Source organism: Balearica regulorum, chromosome 8 (assembly GCF_011004875.1).
Source record: "Balearica regulorum gibbericeps isolate bBalReg1 chromosome 8, bBalReg1.pri, whole genome shotgun sequence".
NCBI classification, from domain to species: domain Eukaryota; kingdom Metazoa; phylum Chordata; class Aves; order Gruiformes; family Gruidae; genus Balearica; species Balearica regulorum.
The window spans coordinates 5,257,932-5,281,133 of record NC_046191.1 but is presented as its reverse complement, the minus strand read 5'-3'; the positions used below and the strand labels follow the sequence as shown (position 1 = coordinate 5,281,133).

General features: G+C 38.6%; 1 protein-coding gene across 18 annotated transcripts in view; it reads right to left on the bottom strand.

Annotated features, from left to right (window-relative positions):
- Positions 1-23,202, bottom strand: part of DAB1 (DAB adaptor protein 1) — a 467,469-nt gene that overhangs the window by 124,776 nt on the left and 319,491 nt on the right. For 4 of the 18 annotated variants that reach the window (XM_075759286.1, XM_075759293.1, XM_075759292.1 and 1 more), the window contains one exon: positions 19,087-19,199. The exons of 5 other annotated variants lie outside the window; for them this stretch is intronic. The gene's annotated coding sequence lies outside the window, so the exon portion shown is untranslated. Of the gene's footprint in view, positions 1-1,408; positions 1,538-2,536; positions 2,635-19,086; positions 19,200-23,202 lie in introns of those variants that run through there. 9 more of the 18 variants (XM_075759282.1, XM_075759291.1, XM_075759297.1 and 6 more) reach the window with 7 other exon arrangements.

Below are 23,202 nucleotides of genomic sequence, written 5' to 3'. Positions count from 1 at the left end.
GAAAGCCAAGTGCCTGGTTCAGCTCCTCGCATCTCCCCTTGCAAACTGCAAATGCTCCTCTGAAACCTGGCACCTACTACTTCTCCTCTCCCTAAGTTACACAGCTTGCAGAGACTCACAACCACCTCCGTATTTCAGACTTTGTTTTGTTTGCTCTAAAATGAGCAAGTACTGCCCTCCACCCTTGATTTTCTAAATATGAAGATAAATGGAGGATATTTATATGCTTTATTATGCTGTAGTGAGATACCAGAACGATATTTCCCAATTAACACTTTTTAATGCTTCTGACATCAAAAAACTACTTAGTACTCAAACCATAACACTTAATTTCCCTTTGTGTATAGGTGCTATTTGTTTAAGAGAAGTATTTTATAAATACAGTTATCTCCTGAAAACAAGAAACTCTTTTTAAAAAAAACCCTACATGTAACTAAGGCCAATAACACATTTTATTAAATTTATTATGGTTTCCAATATGCTTCATTGTTCTATCTCTAGGGTATCTTTCAGGCATGCTACCCAGTTCCTCAGATGGTGTAAATAGCACCATTGAAGCTGATTTACCACTAGAAGAGCATCTTGCCAAAAAATTGACCTATAAAATATTTCCAAAGAAAGATGTTTATCAGTATTCCAATGACAGCAGGAATAATTACTAAAATTCCTCCTGGAAATCACTCCATGTAGTGGTGAACAAGACACTCCACCAATTATTCACCAGACGTGCTGTGAATTTTCTACTCATAGAAAATGCTGACTGGATTAAAAAGATGCTTTTCACAGGACTGAATTCATTTCATCAACATTTTTAATGAGAAATTACTAACATTTCATTTTAATATTACAGTTTCTATTTTATATTATAGAGGGCAGCATTCTGGAAACAAAGGCAAAACCGAAGACATGGACCTTGCTTTAACAGAATTTTTGAAGTATTCAAAAGTATGCCATTTTGCATTCAGGAAATACTACATAATGTCTGTTCATAATTTCTCTGAGGAAGGATATTCAACTACTTTTAAAAAAAAAAAAAACAAAACTGATTTGAGCCAGTCACTAAAGACTAGTAGAAAAATATTTATGTTTTTTCTTTCAATGCTTTCAACATGAAATTCGTCCTCTTAAAAGAATTGCTATAACCACAGCATAAGCCCTTTTTTTTTAAAAAAAAAAAAAATGTTTTTAAGAAAAGTAACAAAACACAGGCAGCACTGAGAACCCAGGACTTGCTGCTCTCTGCTGTTCTGTTCTATTGCTGACCAGAGCTAGTGCTGCGTAATTCCAGTGCTGCTGCGGTCCCTCCAGTTGGTCTCAGTCTCATTTCCAATAATCAGGTTCCAATAATCAGAGCTTCAACTCTGAAATAACATTTAACATCCCTTCCACAGGTTTTGTTACCACCTACCTCCTCCTTGAGCTAGGGAGATACCCAGGAGCATCACCACGCAACGCAAGTAGCTTTGCTTCCAGGAGTCTTGCAAGGCTAGAAGGGACAGAATCAACCCTCAAACCTATTGCCACAGAAAATTAAAGGCTGGAAATCGACATGAAAATGGCAATTATTGAAAACATTCGTGGCAGCACTGTATGCCTTCAATTCCATAAGAAAGCACGCAAGTCTGCTGACACCAAGGGCATTTGCAGCCTTGAATGAAACAAGTCAGTCCTGGAAAAGGGTAGATACACACAGACGTCCCGGCACTCTCCCACCAGACCCCGGGCAGGCAGCCATACACAGGCTCACGTTGGCTTCTCCTCTGCCTGGGTAGCAGGGAACGCAACTCCAGCCCAGGGAGCTGAAAACCAGTAACAAACCCCCTGTGTGTTGCAGGGTATAAATACAACACACGTTGTTCCTTTAGGCGCATTTTTGTGCTCTGAGATGCAAAACTCCACTCAAATTGCTGTTTGTAAGCTTTTGCAGGATATTACACAGAAATGAGCACTGCCACTGAATGGAACAGGCTTAAAAACTTCACCGTTTCTCCTCCAGTACTGAGTGGCTGTTACATTACCAGATAACATAGGAAGTCGTTCAGATTGGACTAGAGATTCTCCGTGCTCACAGTGAAAGTGAATTACCTAAATGCTTTTTCTATATGAATTGCATTACACGAAGACTTTACTATACCCAGATTACCACACTGCTGACCCTGAAGCAGACAAGAAAAAGAATTTCTGATAATGTTGTGTAAGAAGAAACAAAGCTCACAACTGTTACAAACACTGCCCAGGCAGAGCCTGACTGCGATCTCAGTTCCACTAGCAGAAAACTGCCTTACCTCCATTAAAGTCAATAAAGTCACACCAGCACAAAATCAATAGCGTTGCATTTGACTTATATTGGCGTAACTCCATTGATTTTAATGGAGTTGGAGTTACACCAATTTTATGCTGGTGTATCTGCATTAGTGTCAGTGAAGTTATGCCGGCGTGACTGATGTAAACAATACCAGACCAACCAATCCCTATATGTCTAAAATTCAATGTCATTAACTCTAAAGCAACAAGAAAATGCAAATCTGTACATTACCAAAGCAGAGTCATTGGAATTTATTTTTGCGAAGCAGAAGAATGGCTCTTTTGCAATCCTGTCGACACCAAAGAAACAGAGTGAAGACTAAGAAGGGAAAAAGGACAAAGTACACAGTTGGGATCACAGTATTCTGTAATTAGAGCTGTTAAATGATTACTAAAGTGCGGTGGTGCAATCATCATGCTGAAGGAAAGGGAGAAGTATACAGTCAGGAGCATCACCAGGGAGAAGGTAAAAGCAATGTCAGAGACACCATGTTTTATATTTAAATGCAAATTCCTCACAATCAGAATCTGTGCCTTCTAATTGGAAGAAAAGGTTATGGAATTAAATGTCTCATCCTGGACAGCTCAGCATGTTTTTAAGTGGCACAGTAAGTTGAAGGCAACTTATTCATCTCCCGTCCTTTACAGAAATATCTTAATTCAGCTCTTTTTTTTAATTTCAAGATGACTTTCTTAATATTGCAAGTAAGACTGAACTGGGACTCACCCTCTCATTCATTTTAAATAAAATACAGCACAATACCTACACAAGATCCAACTTAAGCTATACTTTGAAATCTGAAGTAGAGCTTGAAGTGATGCTTCATACTGGCCTTCTTAACAGATGTGAATTTACACCAACTTGTTCAGGTCCCTTTGAGATTTCCTCAGTCACACGAGTTAACCTATACATCGTGCCCTTCAATTTTCTGAATGCTTCCTGACATTATAGCAAAGCAAACTTTCCTCATGTCAAAAACAACAAAAATCCCCTATGCCAGGATCTTTATTCACTGCTATTTTTCAACACTCAGTCCTTGTTGCCTGACAGTTAAGTATTAGGAAAACTAATCAGAGGACCTCACCTCGCTGTAAACTGACTTTTGATTTATTATGCCAAACACAACCACCAGACTTCTACCAAAGTTCACTGACTAGCAAAAATACAAGCAAAAAGTATTTTTACATTGTTGTTCCACAACCGAAAAACATCAATATTTTAAATAGTCTAGTAAATGAGTTTTAACTACAGAAATTATTTTTACAATTCCATTCAAATACTCCAATCTTCAAACCAGCCATGTCACTCATGAAGGTAATTCCACATGACTGCTAAGACGAACAGCAGGCAGACTTCTGAACGATACCAAAGAGAAGTATTTGAGACTGGCTGCTAGATTTTACTGGAGAAATTTCAAACCAGAAATAATTTTAATTATCACTTATCTGTTATCTCATTTGTGAACGCAGTGCCTTGTATCTGATTATGTCATACACTGCTCCACAAATGCCTCTGCTTTCTGTCAGTAAGAATGTTAACTACTTTCAAAGGGCAAAGCACCTCCCAGAAGAAGTCAGGCTCTACATATTTCCTGTTTGTGGGTAAGATTCAGCAGTGTTTCTAAATAAAAAAAGCACTCTTCCCACAGCTGGAAAATATACTACAGGGAAAAAACACCCGACAATCTAACCCTTGAAACTGTGAGGGCCAGGTGTTATTTTCTGTATCATAATTCCATAGGGAGAAACATCCATAAGGGAAACACACCGGTCTCCGCCGTGCTATAACCATGCAACTGGAGAGGTCTATATGGCCATATCACAGACTTACACAATCAAAGTGAACAGGTTAGGAACCCTGTAAAAGGAATTTCTTAAAAGAAAAAGAAAAATAAAGCCACTGCCAGGCTAAAATGTCAGGGGAAAAAAGAGAAGATGCTCTTGATTATTCAGATGGGGAACTGTTAAGCAGCTAAACGAGTATATGGACCTGCATGAGTAGTAACGCATCACACGCTTATTTTCCAAACATTTTTAAAAATCACCCAAGTAGCACGCAGTGAGGAACCATTCACCTTCTACTGTCACGCTACAGTTTATTCTCTCTTGGAAGCAATTACAGGACAAATGCCAAGCTACAGAAGGTATTTTTCCAGCAGCAGCATCTGGCTTCTTGGCAGACTCCTCAGGCAATTTTATTGGAAGCTTTAGAGATGCTATTGGGTCAGTCCTAGTTACATTGCTCATGAGCTGTCTGGCAGTTTCTTCTTCCTAGATGTCATAATCCTTCTGATTTACCTTGAAGGAATTAGCACACTTTTATCCATTTCAAAAGCAGTTGACCTGCAAGGCATTTAGGGGCTATCTACAGAGACATAGTAAAAGTCACTGGTCTAAATCTGTGTACCTTCAAGCCAGCAGCATTTCAGCATCCATTGCCTAATGCATCATCAAGAATACAAGCAAGCTATGCAAAAACTGTGTGTGTGTGTGTGTGTGTGTCTTACTGGTAAATTGAATACATTCCTTATGATCAAAGGAAAAAACATAGGATGCATGAAAAATTAATTACTAAAAAAAGGTAAGATGGGGCAACAGCAAATCTGTGCCTTTATTTAATATGAACTGTTTCTCATATAGAGAGGATAGTACTGTGTTGTACCCTGTAGTAAGGGACAGTGCGCATGAAGTCAAAGAATGCTTCTGGCAGACATCTGGCATAAATTGAAATACAAGGGGATCTACTAAGTCAACGGAAGGAAAACAATTTCTGAGAATCTGCTTCTCGCAACTCCTCCGTTAAACGCAGTGCCTCCGAGGGCAGAAGGGGCGTGTGGAAGTAAAGACAGCCTATGCTCTCTGCTCTCCCTACTGCTGTCCCTTCCCCCTCTCCAAGCCCAGCAGCTAAGATCTGCATTATTCTGCAGCTGCAATCATGATTAATCCTCATCCAGAAGGATGAAAGACAGGATGCGGGTTTCACCCTCCCTCTTTGCATACCAACAAAATCAAATCCACGACCAAAAGGCTTTATGTCAGTTCAGAGCAGTCCTCTAGAACTAATACCGAGAAAGTGGACAGAATGCTATAGAAAGCACATTTATAGTCCAGAACACAGGTAGGATCCTCCTTTTTAAAGAGATTTCTGTGCAATTACTCATAAGAAATATCCTCAATTAAAAAAAAATTTAAAAAAAAGGAGAAAAAAAAAAGAGAAAGCAGGTAAGTTCATTGCTACTACTTTCTTTTTTTAAAAAAAGACTTTCCGACAAAGATATGCCTGGATGTCTTCTTGTTCCTTTTTTTTTTTTTTTCCCCTTTCAAGAGTTTTCAGGGAGGTTAGAGTAAGAAACTCCCATAAAATCCTCTACTGGGTTATTTTCTAAGGAAAAAAGTCCTAATGCCCAAAGGTAAATATTACAGGTACAAGAAATGTACTCTGTAATTTAATAAAAGGCTATGGATCTTGGATTTTCAGTAACAGGAGTACACTGAGCAACATAAGAGAAGATTGACAGCACTAAGAAAGATGCACATATCCAGGTCAAACAAAAAGCCAAACGGAGCTCTGTCATCAGCAGAGTGCAACTAAATCCAACCAGACACAGAATTCAGACTTTGCTAATGTGAATTGACTAATATAATTCCATTTTAGGCAGGGCAAAACATATTCTGATTACAGGCCAGTGGTGCTCACAAATTCTAAATTTAGGTATCATTAGGGCCAGGTGAACCGTTAAGTGAACTAATCTGAATTTCATCCGTATCAAAGATTTGCACTGTCCACAAATTAACTACTCAGATTTAAACCATGTATTCACTCCCATTACTTCATAGGTCTTTTGGATATCCCCATTCATTAATTAAAATTTCTGAAGAATCACAGTACACATCGACAACGCAGCCTGGATTTTAAAATGTTGTGCAATGGCACACACTGAAAAATCAATTATTTAGGCTCCAGTACCTGAACAGAAGTTACTGGCACACTAGGTACCAAGCCATATTTTAGAGAAGATGTAGCACAGATTCTCTTGTTCACAAGCTTGTTTCTGCAAAGTACTAAGCATCTCAATGATCAGGTGAACGTTTGAATACATGCTGAAGACTAAACTTCCAGTGATGCCCTAGATTTCCCTGACTACACAAATGAGATGAAAGTTGCACACACAGGCAAACAGAGGGTTTCCTGGATGCCACAAAGATCTAAACTATTTTTATAAACTGTCTTTGATTATACAGTATCAACAAGGCCTGTAATTTGAAAGAGCAATCAGAAATAACCTTCAAATGAATGTACTTCAGTACAGCAAAGAAAATCAATTAAAAATATAAGTAAAATGTTGATCTACCTCATACACTGCTCTCCTGAAACACCTGGTACACTTCAAACAATGTACACTATATTCAGGGATAATATTAACTTAATCTGAAATAAAGACTCCGCTATAATGAAAAATGGTTGTTTAGCCAGCTGAGTTTAAAGCCAAAAGGTGAAGAATACCTAACCTAATTAAAATGAGAGGGAATTTAGGAATGCAGCATTTAAGTACTCCACTTGGAAGGTAGCCAGGACCCACTGGGTTAAGCACCCGTGTCCTTGTGACACGGGAACTCCAACGACCAGCAGCAGCGAGATCCTCGACCAGCAGCAGTGAGGTCCTCGGCTCTATCCCTCCTCTGAGCAGGGCACCCTTGGCAGCCACGTGCCCTCTAGCTAAAGCCCAGGGAAGAACCTCCTGAATTACAGCTGGAGTTCCCAACAGCTCCTCGGGAGGTTCCTCCCAATGCCCAGCACGAGGCAGGCCTGGCCTTGCCCAGCTTGGCAGGCTCTCAGTGCAATGCGGTGACACTGCAGATGATGTCCAGTTAAAGCCGTTCAGGTAAACACACTCTCAATGATGTTACTGCCTATGCATCACTTTAACATTTTGTGGTTGGGTTTTTTCCCCAGTTCCACAGACTAAATAGCAGGCAGCAATAACATTAGTTTTGGAAGACATGTGATGTTTGTGTTACCCACTCAAGTTAATTAATGAAAATAATGACAGAGTTACAAAAATCAGACATGATTAAGAACTTGAAGACCATCCTGCCCATTTCTCTGCCAAGGATGATTTGTTCTTAACAGCACATTCTTCTGTTCTTCATCAAACTTCTAAAATGACGCCAGCAGTACGAGTCACATCTCCTTCCTTCAGAGGCGTTCATATACTCAGATCAATTTGGAGGAAAAAGTAACACCCAAGAATAGAGGTTTCGCCAACTTCCTATCATTATTCTGAGTTAACTGCTAGGAGATTATCTTGAGCAATTACTCTCATCCCTTACTGCACACATATTCCAAACACCTGTAATCCTCACATAGCTCAACTCTATCAGTGTTAAACCAGTCTATCCCCTTCAGGTAAGATCTAATGGTAAAAATCACATACCACTAGGTTTATAACCCAGACTATTACAGTCTCCATTATTCCATACTGCTTATTATTTTGTACTTACAGAGTCAGGGAGATGTGATTTTATTGCTTGCAAATCATTCTTACATTAGTCTTACGCTGTTATAACTTCACTCTGCTTTTCCAGATAAGCTTTTTGCTTTCTGCATATTTAAATAGTAACTCTAATTATCCCTACTTGATTGCCCTCCTCTTGCAAAGCCTTTCCACAGTATCATCTGCAACGAATTCTTCATCCTACTTAAATTTTAAGAAGCCCGAGATACATCATATTCTTTAATCTTAATAACAGCATAGAGGTGTTACTTTTCTTTTTTTGAAAAGCAAGCATACTGGTTCCATCTTCAGATATATTTTTTCCAAAAACACAGAGAGAAGGACAGATTATCAATTATTATATTGGTAATAGCAACAGTACAGAAGAGTGCTTAGCAATAAAGTCACTTAAAACAAACAAACAAACAAACCCCAAAACCACCAAAACCAAAAAAGACCATTGACATGGTATCAGATCAGCAAAGGAAAGTTCAGTTCATTGTCTAAAAATATTGCTTTGTTTGCAAATCATGCTTGTAAGAGTTTTCTGGATTTATTTCCAACCATAATGACAGAAAACAATTTGTATTTCTAGTTCATAGGTAAACAGAAGCTACATGTGGCTACAATTCATGATATTTAATGCATTTACTCAGGTAATCCACTCAAAGAAATGCGTATTACAGTAGCCCAAAACACGACAATAAAATTTGAGTCAAAACTAATGTTTCTTATGAGAATTTTATTAGTCTTTTTGGTAATTTTTGTAAATACTTTGCTCTTTTGGTTACTGACAAGGTATTTTGGTTTAGTTATAATGGTGTTTGGTAAGACCATGTGTTGTTAAAGTTGTCTGACATTTCCCCTTATGAATTCTCATTTTAGCTTCTTGTAACATTACCAAACCGAAGTATGTCTATTGGAGCTGAAATCTTCCACACCACAAAGCGAAAGCAACGATACATAGAGTTCAATCTCCAAGACCTTGTCCTGCTGCCCCAAGGCATGAGATCATCTCTTCCTCACTAAGCAATGACGTTTCCTACATACTGTGACTGCCTTTATTATGCAATCCTGATTTTGACCCTCTAGCACAGATCCGTTCTTTTACACTAAGACTTTATGTGGAAAGAAAAGTTACTACATGACTGCATACACAACTTTGCATTCAGTTATCCTCCATCTGGACAATGTTAAATTAGCATTTCTTTACTGATGTGCTTGGCTCTGTCATAGTAATGTACATTGGTACGTATGTGTGTAATAACGTACAGGAAGAAGAGGCAACACAGGCGCACCACAACCACATCACAGTGTCTTCTTGAATTCAGCTTGCAAGTTGTGTTCTTTCAGCACCTGCAAAAGTTACTTTAGCAATATGTGATAAGGGCCTGGCAGAAGTGACTCCCTCTCAAACAAGACTTTGGCAGAGAAAGATAGGAAAGAAAAACAGGAGGTCCAGTTGTAACTGCGACTTCCAGGTCTGTGTCAAAGCGGTATCAGAAAGTGGCTGGAAAGACAAAACATGCTCTGAATGCTCACAGAGGGCTTCTATAAGCAATACACTATTAAATAAACCAAACCAACCACACTAAGACACAGTAGTCCATCTTTGAGTCAAAGACTTTCCTTAGGAAATGTGACATTCAGCCAAGAAATAAAAGCTTCTCTCTCATCTTCTCTGTTCCTCTCCACAAATTACATACTACTGAAGGCCAGCGGGACTTTACCTACCGCCACCTCAAATGCACACCAAAGTACCACAGTCACTCTTGAATCAGCTGGTTTCATGTACAGGACTGACAGGAAAGCAGGATGGCAGGGTACTGGTTCTACAAGCTCTCACAAGTCACATCAACAGGGCTGACCTGACCAAACTAACCCAATGGGAATATAATTCTGCTGCTGTGCACATACATCCAGCACCAGGAGACATCGAGAAGCAGCCTGGCTGAAGAAGGCAAGACTGTTTGCCAGTTTAGTTTCCCATAAGGAGGCTAGCTCAAAATCTTGTAACCGCCCAGGATGATCATCGAGGGGTCATAAGGGCAAGTTCAGAACACCTGCAATACAGCCTCTGGTTCAAATAGACAGGAAAGGATATCTGTCTATGTTCTGGACAGAGTTTTATTTTCCTTTTATTTTCTCCAGATTGATGACTTTGAAAGGAACACATGCCTTGAGACCCACAGTAGAGATGTCCCGCTGTGATTTATGCTGTACTCTGCTCTAACAGTACAGCTCTGTTAAGATCGATTCTGCCGGCTGGGTCCACCCGCAGGGACTGAACCTGCACCGGAGTCAGCACCACGGGGCTGGGGACGGCTTTTCATCGGAGCTGAACGGCTCGGAAATGACACAAGGAGAGTAACCGAGACAGATCCGCAGTGACCTTCACAAAAATCTTCACAAGGTTGGAGATAATTTAAGAGAAAGTTATGTTGGTAACAAATGTATTAACAGGTTGAACACCTTCTCAAAGCAAATACTTTGTATTAATAAAAGCCTTTAAATTACTTTTTTCCAGCAAGACTTAGCATTCCTATCAGGACTGAAGTGTAGCAGAAGAACAATTGAGGTCACCAGATGATAAGCAAACACAGATGAGGATGCCAAGCCTTTTAGCAGCAAAGTAACCCTCTGCCAGTCTATTCAAGACCAAAACAAGAAAATATTCGGAATACTATTGGAAGAATAATTTTGTTTGAAGCTCAGTAAATAACTCCCTGATTTTTATATGTGCAATAATTTGATTCTATTTTTATCCATTAAAGAACATTTGGATTAACAGATTGAAAACATTCATTCATGGCTTTATATCTATATGACTGTTACAACCCCCTACCCCCGCTGCCCATATAACTAACCAAATCAAGGCAGAAATTACATTTACATGTTCTTGAAAATATTTAAAAAATCATCATTAACATGTATGATTTCATCTTATTTTACTTATGAGTCCAAAGTTGTATCCTGAATGCCATTTCTACAGAAATTGGGTGCCAAATATTACCAAGTTCCAATTTTACTGTCTATTTAAAAATATCCTGACAGCATTCAGGCAAATTAAAATTAAAGCAAAGCCACCATAATATTTCAGGCAACAATTTCAAGAAAGGAAAGGCAGAAAACAGACTGTGCGTATACTATAGTTCAAAACAGATTCCTCATGTCAAATGGCATAATTTTTCCTTTTTTACCATTAAAGAGTTATTTTAAGTCTTCTGCCGAATATATTTACATGCATAATGAAATTTTTCAGTGGTTCTTTTTGAATTACTATATATGTTTTAACACTGCATACACTAATAGCGTACACACATATACAGATCCACACATAAATGTATGCACTCATGCACACAATATTCATGAAAAAAGAATTAATGGAAGTTTTTGACTAGATGCTACCCCCTGTAAACATGTTAAATGTGAATAGTGCTTATGGCTGGGCTCATTAACTAAAAATGTTGCTGTTGTCTGCACAATTCGTGTTGCTCACATAAGAATGGATGACATGTAAAATGCTAATTTACAGACTCCGTTCTTTTCAATTACCATCAGGGTCTCTCTCCACTAGGAAGTTCAATGGTCACTTACTACAATCCTCACAGAATAACTTGAGCTGAGACCTCACTCAGCACCTGGAGATAAAACTCTGCAGGCAGTCTTCTCCAACAAAAAGAAGAGAGAAGAAAAAAAAGCCCCACAAAACCCCAAACAACTCCCCCTCAAACAAAGAACAGGGGGGGAAAAAGTAAATAAAAAGAGAAGGGTTTTGAGTGAGCTCCAAACACATCTTCTGACACACTGTCATAGAAAAATGGTATCCCAATAGCCACAGCCCACTGATTGACAAACATCCCATCATTATAGAGTAGCATTATACTTAGAGTAGCAGCTAATGTCATTGTAGATAACTCTTCTCACAACTTCAGCTGTTCATCACCTTTTTCAATCCTTTTCCTAAAATCCCTAGCTCTAGAGCATCCGTAGTCTGAGAGATCTACTCACATCCAGCCTGAAAGCTACTCTGAACTCCCACACCAAGCATGGAATTTGACTTTATCAATTAAGTTGGGACCTCATGTCCCCATTACAGATTGATGTAGCACTTGATAAACAGATACAATTAAGAGATTAACTTCAAACCCACATTCCTTCTCCAAACCAAGACACTAGCACTGGTACAACCATAATTCCCTAAAACATTCTAGGACTTCACTCTACCATAGCTGTACCAGCTGCCTCCTCTCTAAGTATATACGACACCCAACTACTTCGGAGGTCATAAATAGTAATTTATTGCTATTACAATATACTATACTTACAAATTCTTACATTATTTATGCTTTTAAAACTTCTGAGCAGGTTCATCAGTTGTTTCATTTCCCTTTCATGGATGCAGCACTGTGCAATATTTCACTTTCCACAGGGCCTCAGCACCTCTCTGTCAACAGGGCTCCCTGCCCTTCCGCGTACAAACTATTTTGGTTTTGAAGATCTATTCCATACAGGGTAAGTTTTTTAGTAGCAACTTAGAGCCTTTAAATTCTTTTCTGTAACCTCTGCTTTAGTTTACCAGAGCAGTCATTAAGCCTGGGCACTTTGAGGCTGATGGGTATATCTAAGCTAGCCCACTTTGAGCTAATTGCATTCAATTTAACATTCTCCAAGCACTGACAGTCCTCATTCAAGCCAAGTGTGAAAAGTTTTTAAATTAGCTTTCACAGTTTGATTCACAGACAGCAAATGCAAAATGGCACAGGATTAATTTTTTTTCCCCAACAACACAGTGCAACAGAATAGCCCAAAGGCTATTTTAGTATATTTGCTTTAACTATTAGGGAAGATTCACAGCACAGAGAATGCTCCAGCAGAGACAAAAGCTCCAGAGGACTTTCAAAGCCTAATATTGCCCCCATTAATTAAAGTACCATACATTTGTACAGCCTTTCCACTTTGTCACTATATGTTAAAATGGAAGTCTAGACCATTTAAGACAAGCCACACTGATTATTGCTTAAAAGATTAACAGATCAATACATTTTTCTCATTTTTATTACGGATCACGTTTTTAGTATTTAATAAAGTACTGGACTGAAAATGGGCTACACAGAAATCCACATTTTCCTTGGAGAAGTACAAATTCTGACTTCACGTGTAATCTGACATCATCTCCTTTGATCGGTCTGCCTCCATTTGCCAAGATACATGTTAAAAAGGAATCCAGAATATTGAATTACCTATTGCAAAAATGACTCTGTAACTCCCACCAAACAACTGCAGAACATGATGGAAATTTAGCTTTCCTGGCACTTTTCATTTTCCCAGCAACTGCCACTAGGCACAGACACTGAGTTTACATGGTCAACTTTCGGAACATGCAAAGTCATAGAATCATTTTAGTTGGAAAAGACCTTTAAGATCATCAAGTCCAACCATGAACCTAGAACTGCCAAGTCCACCAAGTCTCTTCAACAAAACTTTCAAGAACACAACTTTCCCTTTGAGCAAGTATCGAGAGTGTATGAGCTGCTCCAACGACAAACAGAAAAGTTCAACACATACAAAACCTGATGAAATACTCTCGATTCAGTCTTCAGAAGAAAAATATTTCTTCAATTTGAGAAGCAAATTAAAAGCTCCACTAAGAACTCAGCTCATCTTGTCAAAGTACGCATCAGAATATTAGACAAATCCCCAGTCTTACATTGTGGTTCATGCATACTAAACTGCACAGCTGCAGCCTTAAGTATCCGAAGAAATAACATACAGTGAGATCAAAGTCAGCTAACTTCAATGGGAGTCTTTCCATTATTTTCAGAAGTTTTTACATAAGGTCCAAAACTCATAACCACTCTTTAATTCTAATTATTTCTAATACTCTAATAACTAATAATCCTATTCTAATCTAATAATCTAACAACTATATCAGTAGTGGTAACTCACATCACAGATGGGAATTATCTTAAGGTATCAAAAGTATTTACAGTGAAATTTTTAAAAAAATAACTTGCATACATAGATGGATTCTAGCTTCATACTTCAGTCAGATTGCAGATTTGATATAGCCTAGGATAGGTCACATCTGACAAATTGTAAAGTCAAAGGCCCATCTGTAAAGGTTAAAATGTTAGTCACTGAGGTGGATATAATTTACACACTTCTTGACAGGATTCAGAATACTAATCTCAAATATCAACCTAGTTTTACAAGTATTTTCTATTTTGTGCTAAGAAGTTACATACTTGCATTACAGTGATCATAAATATCACCTTATTTTGTAAATAAGAAGCCTCTTTCACAGTAGATTTGCAAGCAAAGGACATCAGGAAATCTGAATTTGTTAAAATTTGAAAACAGAAACCACATTGTCTATTTAGTGAAACTATTTACAAGATATTTTAAAAAAAATAAATCTTGCAACCCTTCTTCAAGCCAATTCCAGTATTATACAAAACTCTAGACAAGTCAATGAGACCCAACGCAAATGCATCACTGTGTGTCCACGGGCAGTCAGAGGCAAGAGGATAACCTTCACACGCAGGATCACTGCAAGACTGCACACAAGATCCACCAGCGACCTGCGCTTCAGTAGATATGAAAAATTGCAGAGTTTGCATTTAAAATCTCCACTTGCAGTAAGAATCGTCTACACAGAAACCTAAATAATAAAAACGCAGCTTGTGTGAATGTAACTAAGTCAGAGTCTGAACTAGCCAAGACAAGGCTGCGTGAGTGAGCATGGACAGTGGCGGGCAGGCTCGTACAGCCTCTTGGAAACAGTCGGCACATGAGCAGTACTCCTGCTGCCTAGAATAAAGTTAACTTTGGTCCAGCTGCAAAGGCCAGAACTGCAGTTCTACTTGGTAACAAAGAGCAATTTGGATATGTCTTTATATTCATTTCATGAAATCTTTTCTAATTATGTTTACGTAACAGAATACTTAGATGAAATTTCATTGATATAACAGAAAATCTAAGTTAACACATAGAAAATACAGAACTGAGAAAAGAGATTATTGCTTAAAAAACTACTTTGCTAATGCCTTTAGACCATTAGATCTTGCATGTAACTACAGACAATATAAATCCTTAAGACAAGCTTTACACCCTTAGGTATAATCCAGCCCACTATGTATAAAACTTCTTTGGTGGTAAGTACAACTTGAACATCCTCTAAATTAACTTCCACAACTTAGAAAGCTTTATCGGCTCAGATGGTAAACAGCTACAGGTTATTTGAGAGCTAAACTTGTCAGAAACTGCAAGAGAGATACAATCCAATTGTTATTGAAAGTAATGAATACATTTTTCTGGTCACTTCATGTCAGGTGCTAACAGACATCAGAATCACTAAACACCACAGTCACATGAGACATCATATGTTTGTGAATATTTATGCTTAAGAAACTTTGAATTCTATCCAAATGTAAATGCCACAGTGTAACTAATCAGTCATGATCATGAAAGTCTTCCAGAGTATTCTCATTTCTAAAACAAACTAAGATTGTGAAAAATTCAGGTTTTGGTGAGAATGACAGTCAATGGATTATTGGTATTTCCAGAGTGGGGACAAAGCATTCTACAGGCATGGAAAGCAGCCCCAGTATAAGCAAGGCCACGTAGGATGACTGTATAATGCTTTGCAGTAAGTGGTAAATGTATAGGCTACCCAGTTGTTCAGTGATGTACAGTACACAGTCTGTCACATTTTAGATACCAGGATTCTGACATTCAAAGAAGAGCATATAGATGACACAAGCAGCATGGCTAAATTTCTTGTGGTCATTTGAAAGTCTCAGCTAGTACATTTCCACTTTTGGAAATCCATATGTATTTTAATCCTTAGAAAAAAATTAATGCTGATCTCTTCTGAACACACGAAAATATCTACATGCTGATGAAAGATAGTTCTCCTAAAAATACTGATTCCACCTGAAAAGCGTCATGCACTCTAGACAAGCACAAAACTCAGGCATTCCCCTTCGACGGTTACTGGTAAGACACGCAGCTGCAAGCATCTGCAAAGGCATTTTTATTTTCCTCCAGCGCAGATATTGCCATTAGTTGGAGGTAAAGAACATGCAGTTTCAGCACGATCTTGGTTATTCTTTGGCAACCTTAGTGCATAAAACTAATTCCTGATATTAAGGACTGAGGACCAAAGCAACTTGCTTGCATCCAAAAGCCATTACGAAGTGCGCTAAAGGCAGCAAGCACAACATACTGTACACTTGCACAGATGTTTCATCTGTTCCAGTATTTTTTTTTTCTTCATCTGCTTATTATACTAATTTTATATTTGGAACCTTAAGCTCTTAAGATGGGCCTTGTTGTCTTTTCTCTGTGCACAGTAAGATAGGGACTGATGGGACCAGCAGGGACCTTGTTCGTTATATGCATCTCTGCTGAAAAAAGCATAATACCAATGGACAACTGCATTCAGACCTATCTTCAGACAGTAACCCCCAGCTCAAAATTATTTCCTGACCAAAATGGCTTCTAGAATTTTTCTAACTACCAAGTGAACTTCAATTATAATCTACAGACAAAAGACTACCTTTAAGCTACACACCCACTGTCCCAAGGGTGCCAGGGAAAATTCTAGGACCATCAAGTGTGTTTCCTCAACAGAGAAGAGTGAGCACTGCTGAAGATGAGGAAGGTAAGATATGAGAAGATGCTGCAGGTCCAGTGTCCTCAGAGTGCCTGAGGCACTCTTGGCAGGTAATTGTTGGGGTTTCCCACGTAACTTCTTACCAACATAAAACATTCCCATGTAAGAGTTTATAGTGCTAATGATAACCCTAACATCTCCTTTTAAACGTATTTTGGCTGTTTCAGAATAACAAGACATTGATACTTCTGATTTTATTTTTTTTCCTGTTGAACTCCTGTTCCAAGAAAAGTGCAGCTCATATCCTTTCTGAAGCTTTTTCCCCCCGCCACGTACTTGAAAGCTCACTTTTGGCCTCGCGAAGACAGAGCTACGTCTCTGTCCAAACAAATCATAAAAGCTCATTCCTTCCTTTCTCAGGCTTCAGTCTCACCGCATCCCACTTCCTTCCTAACACTCCCTTTCAAAAAGTTTCTTGTACCTTTTAACAGAAATGTCTCCTCAGCTGCTAAACAGGAGATGACATGCATAGCACGTGTAGGAGACGAGCAAAGCTTGCCTTTTCAACAGCAGCGGGCTGCTCATGGGAATGCAGCCTTAGCTGTTTAAAAGATACCCAATATAAAGAAACACTGAACACAATCAGGTCCCACCAAAGCGTGAACCACTACTAGTAGTTTCATTTAATTAGATGCATAAATATATATTTCAGTGCCTAGTTTTAAAATAAACATCTGAAACATCAGTTCAGGGCATATACATACACATTTTATAGATTTGACTAAAAGAGCAGACAAACTGATACAAGCAAAAGTTATACTAGTTTTTAAAGCAATGCAGTTCCTCAAAATAAAGGAGGCAGCAGACTGACTGCTATGGAGTGATACTATTGTACCTTTTTGCATTTGGCAGGAATGATACTACAAGAGACATTGGATACAGCAAAGAGGCCTTGCAGGGGGAAAAACTGCTAAACACATGCTCAAATAAGTAGCAAAATAACGTCACTGCTTCAGTACATTACTTTATATACTAACTAGATCGTATATGTGTGTGTGTATATATATATATAAAAAAAAAAGCCTATATCTGCTTAAGACTGTCTTTAACTGGCAATTTGCAACTCAAAAAGCAAGTATTGGTTAAACTAAATGCTACCAAAGAAAGAGTTAACATGCAAATCATCACTCAGTTCAACGTAGTTTCTGACCTGTAACAGCATGGAACAAACAACTCCAAAGCAGCTGTGCTGGTGCAACATAGCTATGCCAATTTATCCTGGATCCAGGATCTGTCCCAGCGTATAGTTCCTTCATTCACTCCATTAAATCATGTTTGCCAGCAACTACATTGTACTAATGGGTGCATAAAGCTATTCTGCACCTGTCGATTGCCAAGGCATCTGTGCAAACACAACGAAATGGAAAGAAGTGAAGCAAGGAACCCTACTGTTAAAAATAAACCTAAATCAATACAAGTAAAACTTAAGCACTTGGCATGTATGGCTGACTTCTTGCTAAGTATAAATGGTATCAAGGCATGTTTTTAGCCCAATACTACCTAACAATGCTTACATCAATCAGTTTATAGCTTACCAAACAATATTCTTTGCATTTAACTGTCCTAATGCAAAACAAAATAAATCATCAAGTGGCAAATGCTCAAGATGAACAAACCCGTTGAGTTTCAGCAAAGTTTAGTTTTCTTTCAAGGAACTACAGAGCTACTTCTGTTTTCTCACTAGGTTCAGTGCTGTTTTATTTTGATGGCTCAGAGAAAATCACCAGTCCTGGTAGAAAATCTTCAGTTCTGCTTTGTGTTACTCCTATTTCCGAGACAACCAGTACAAAGCAACAGTACAAATCCAAGAAGTGGAATTTCCACAAGATGTTACACTAGCATGAGTAGCTGTTATTGCCAGCTGCAGGAGCCAGAATATCAATTTACTCACTGCACAAATTTTAGAAAGCATGACATAAAAGTGAAGGCAGCCTTATCATTACCTGCTTGTTTTCATTTCATAAAGCTGCTTCCCCTTACCTTCTTTAAGTATCTACTAACACTTTTTTTATTGCAGTTTATCTTGAAAATTAATCATCATAAATTTAAAAAACATTTTCTTGCAAATCTGTCAGGTTTGTAATGCTATTTCATTTATTACAAGATCACATGACGCACCAGAGCTCTGTATTTGAAGGTGACATATTTTCACTTTGTTTTGATACCACTTTCAAAAATTGTTCCTATCAATCTTTCACTGGAGCCAAAACTTAACTGTCTTGTTCACTGAAACATTAAATGCCAAGTCACACAGATGAATAAAAGCATTTGCAAGTTTAACATCTGCAGTTGCAAAAACATTTGCAAAAGTTTCCTGTCAAAAAGGTCTGTATAAGAGAATCCACAAAAATGAATCTAGTCCACAATCAGTACCAAAACAAATTATTCTTAATCATTTTGGTCGTCAGATCACACCAAAACGAGATTTCATAAACAGGCTGATCTTTAAGTAGAATTTTTGAAGTGCTTACAGCTCAGATTTTCAAAAAGTATTACAACTTCCATGCATTTGCTAGACTCAGCTTATGCATTGTTTAAGACCCATGCTTTTCTGCATCGTTCGCTAGAGAGAAGTAAAATACCCAAACAAACAGGCCATATACTTACATTGCCCATAATGCATCATTTTCTTTCTAAACAGTGGCAGCAAACAGGCACATCCAATACTGTATTACTTTCTTCTCTCATTCATGACGATGTCACACACAGGTTCTTTGATTCTGAAAAAGAAGCATTTCCCAGGTTCTAAAGATAGAGGTACCCCAACCAATCCATCATGCTTTGTGTGCTAATGATAGACTCATGCATAAGAGGCACCAGGAGCAGTCAGAGGCAGCAGGCATGAAAAGGAGTGAATCAACTGTCAAGGGTTGTGATCTGAAGGACTGCAAGGCTGTGATTAGAATTTTCAATCAGGACTTCCACAATTCATCACGCTACAAGGGAAGGGGGGGGGGCATATTTCTTCATCAGCCCTTTCTGCTATTGGCATAGCAAGTTCTAGGGCATTAAAAAAAGGAAATCTTAACATCTTACATCTATAAGCGGGTATGTTTGAATCTTCAGGGAGTGGAGAGTAAAAGATTTTCTGGGACTGCACAGCTACTACTTATTGTCTGCATATTCAAAACAAAAACAAGATTATTTGCAGCACAGCCTTTCAGCTGATGAAAAAGAAAGCACAGCTCTTCTCTCTCCTGTTCTAGGAATACTTATAGACACCTGAGTGAGAAGTAACCCTGGAAACCTTTGACTGTTGTCTTTGAGGATACAAAAAGGAAATTCTTCAGCAGAATTTGCTAAAACATTCTATGAAACTTCAGAAAATAAAAAGGCAGAGCTCTTCACAAGGACAGCATTCTCACAATCTGCATGGAATCACCTGCAGCACTTGACAGGTGGCATACAGTCACATTTTCAAAACGTAAAAAGGATCAGCAAGTTAGGTGAGTGCGTAAGTTCAGAGTAATCAAACACGTGATCTGACATTCTTTTCCGTATGGTGTTTGTTTGCCTTGGTACTACCTCTACTGACTTGCCAAAGAAAAAGACAATCCCACAACTTGACAGCCTCAAACAGGACTCCCTCCGCTACAGCCTCTGTTTTGAAACCACAAAAAAGTTGCAAAAGCTCATCAAATGTTTTGCTGCTTCTTCCTCCCCTTCACCTATGAAATGTAGTTAACTGTCTCACTGAATACAAATTTTGCAAGAACTCATTCACAAAGGGGATTGCTGCCGCAGAGCGCAAACCTTCAAAAAACCACCAGCCCAGCAATTAGGAACTGGGTACGGGTGACTTGAACCAAGTGCCACAGGGAAGGAGCAGTCGGTCTGTGTCAATGTCACTGCAGCCTTTGTCTCAAAATCTAGATCCAAGTGACAGCCTAGGCAGATCAGACATTTATTGAAATATATGAATGAAGCATTATTTTAAAAGGCAATTTTCATGTTAAACTATGAATAATGAACAGTAAAGACAGTTCTTATTTGCATAATTAATGTTTCAGTTATTGATATTCCTTCAGAGGGTCACTAGCCTTTTTTCTCCAAGTTAATTAATTAATAAAGCAACTCCTTTTATGTAGGTAATTGTAATCACTCAAAGGCATGTAAAATATTTGGCACTTAATGTTCCAACTCTAGTGACACAACAATCATTTGCATAAATGTAAACACTGAATGGGTCCATTTAAGTCCCAACTAGAAAGAAATCCTTTGAAACTAACAGGAAAGAAACTCCTGAATTATGGACAAACACGACAATATGGGCAAGACCACTTTTTGTCCTTATTTCGCAACAATCATTTTCCTTAATGCAAATCTCGGCTTCAAGACAATATACTGCTCATGGTGCAAATCTGTCCTCACATTTAGCTGAGGATTGCTCTGAGGAGATAGGATAATTTAGGAAAGAATAGATGTTTATGGGAAAACAAATCCAAACCAGAAACCTGTTAGCAAGCAGAAAGCTTTAAATGCCCAACATTTTACAGGTAATACAAAACTTTTTCTTTTTCTATTAAAAAATACACAAACAAATCCAGCAAACAGGAGCCTGATCCTATAAAAACCTGTTACAGAAAGATTTATTGTTCATGGTAAGTCTTACTCAAACCAGGCGAGATGGTTACTTTGCTCAGTAGCTTACATGCAGCTGCAGCACATCAGGCATCATGCAAAATTCAACATGGAAAGGTCTACTCAATGCAGTGCTTGAAGAAAATAGGAAAGCTAAGAGGTTATAGCTGTTATGAAAACTTTTATCCCTTCCCTCTTTAGAGAGAGTACTGAGTGACGAGGTTCAGTATAATATCATGAACATCTTGATCCACAAGTTAGTTTAAAAACTACACAGCCCATCTTTGAGCTATTGTCTCACAAGTTGATTACTATAGTTTCTGTAAATCTCAGTCTTGCTCCATTCATAATCCATCCAAAACGCTACTGCAAAAACCATTTTAGTGGCCTCTTTCATCAGGTCTCTCCTTCACGTGGGAGAATGAATATCAGGATTACCATTCTTATCACACAGAATATTCTTAAACCACTAATAACTTGTACTCATCCCATTTCTGACCCTCTCTATCTACATCACCACACTTTCCTGCCAAACAAGCATCTTCATGGGGGGTGTTCCAGGCTGCCCTCCTAAAGCAGTGCCACACAGTTCTCCAAAGCCAAACCTTTGTCGCTAAAATTCCACCTCGAGTAAGTCTTTTATGGTGCGATGTAATCAAAGAGGAAGAAAGGGATAGAAAGTGTTGTAGAAGTGCTGACACCGCTGACTAGCAGATAACCAGAGTCCCATCATTCTGGTATTTCCTCACCAGAAAACAGCTACTGTCTCTACTATCAAGCATTCTGACAGAGAGGTTTGGCGTTTTTTCTGCTTTATGTAGTGCCTAGCACCACTGAAGGAAACTGAAGGGAAGGAGGACCCCGATCTACCTCTACAGTTTGGGGAATGGGATGGCAATGTAGGTAACAAATGCTGCTATTTGTTTTATGAAGTCATCTGCATCCTATCGGTTGCTAAAACCTTGCAAATATTCCAGACATCATCAAGAACCTTTGCAACCTGTTTTCAGGCTGTAAATCTCAAATCTGTTCTCCATCTGAGAAATCACAACAAAATGTGAAATAACCTAAAAATTGAAAGTAATTTCACAGAAAATGGAAACAGATACTGTAGGAAAAACACATTCCAGACTTGCAAATTCTCTCTTTTATGTAATCCTTATCCATAATCTTCCAGGGGACTATTTTGATCTCTCTCAGCAAGCACACCTCACAGTATTTTTAGCTGCTGTGGATCTTGTTAGCTAGCCATTGGTTGTGTATTCAACTGGGCATTCTAGCAAATGGTATTCAAAACATGCAGGACTAAGGAATACAGCCACTAAGTAGATTACGAATAAAACACTCAGGTATTCTTTTCCCTATTTCTCAGTAATTACTCACAGCCAAGAAACGTAATAGAGGTCTGCTTCTTCAGTGTCTCGCTTCTAAAGGATCTATGCGGTGTGAACACAGGCACTACAGGACTCAATAGCAAGTTTTAAGTGCTTCTTACAAGACAAGAATCTCCTCAACAGCTTTCTCCCAGGCATCGAGGAACCAGCTAAATAGCTGCTATTAGTATATATTTGCAGCTTTTTTGTCAAAATCATAATAAACACAAAGAACCTACAATGGACACATCCAAGAGAAGATATAAATGAAATTCTAGATTAACAAAACTGTTAAATCAAGTTAGCAGTTTTATCTCCAGGGATAATAATTTGGCTTGCAGTGGTGGGCTAAATAATGCAGTTCAACACATTAAGAATAGATCTGTGTTCAGACTGCACGGACTGTTAGCTCAGAAAAAAGGCAGGAGGGAAAAGAAATGCTGAAGTAGCTCTGTTTCCTGCCCATAGCACACTTTTCTTTTCTCCTTTATCCTCCAAAACTATCGTGATCATGCACCCATCACCATATCTTGCACACTCCTTGAGAAAAAGACAAAATAGGTCTCAAAATCTGTCTTAATGGGCGTCAACAAAAGAAACACCAATTCATCTGGATGCAGCACATGTAACATGCATAGAACATCCAGAAATCAGTGTCATCAAAAATGGGGCTTCCCCTTTGCCAGCCAGCCACTGCGACAGCCACGGTTGTTCTCACCATTTCCCACTGCAGACACCTTCACCTCCCTAGAGTGCATTTAGCTGCAAG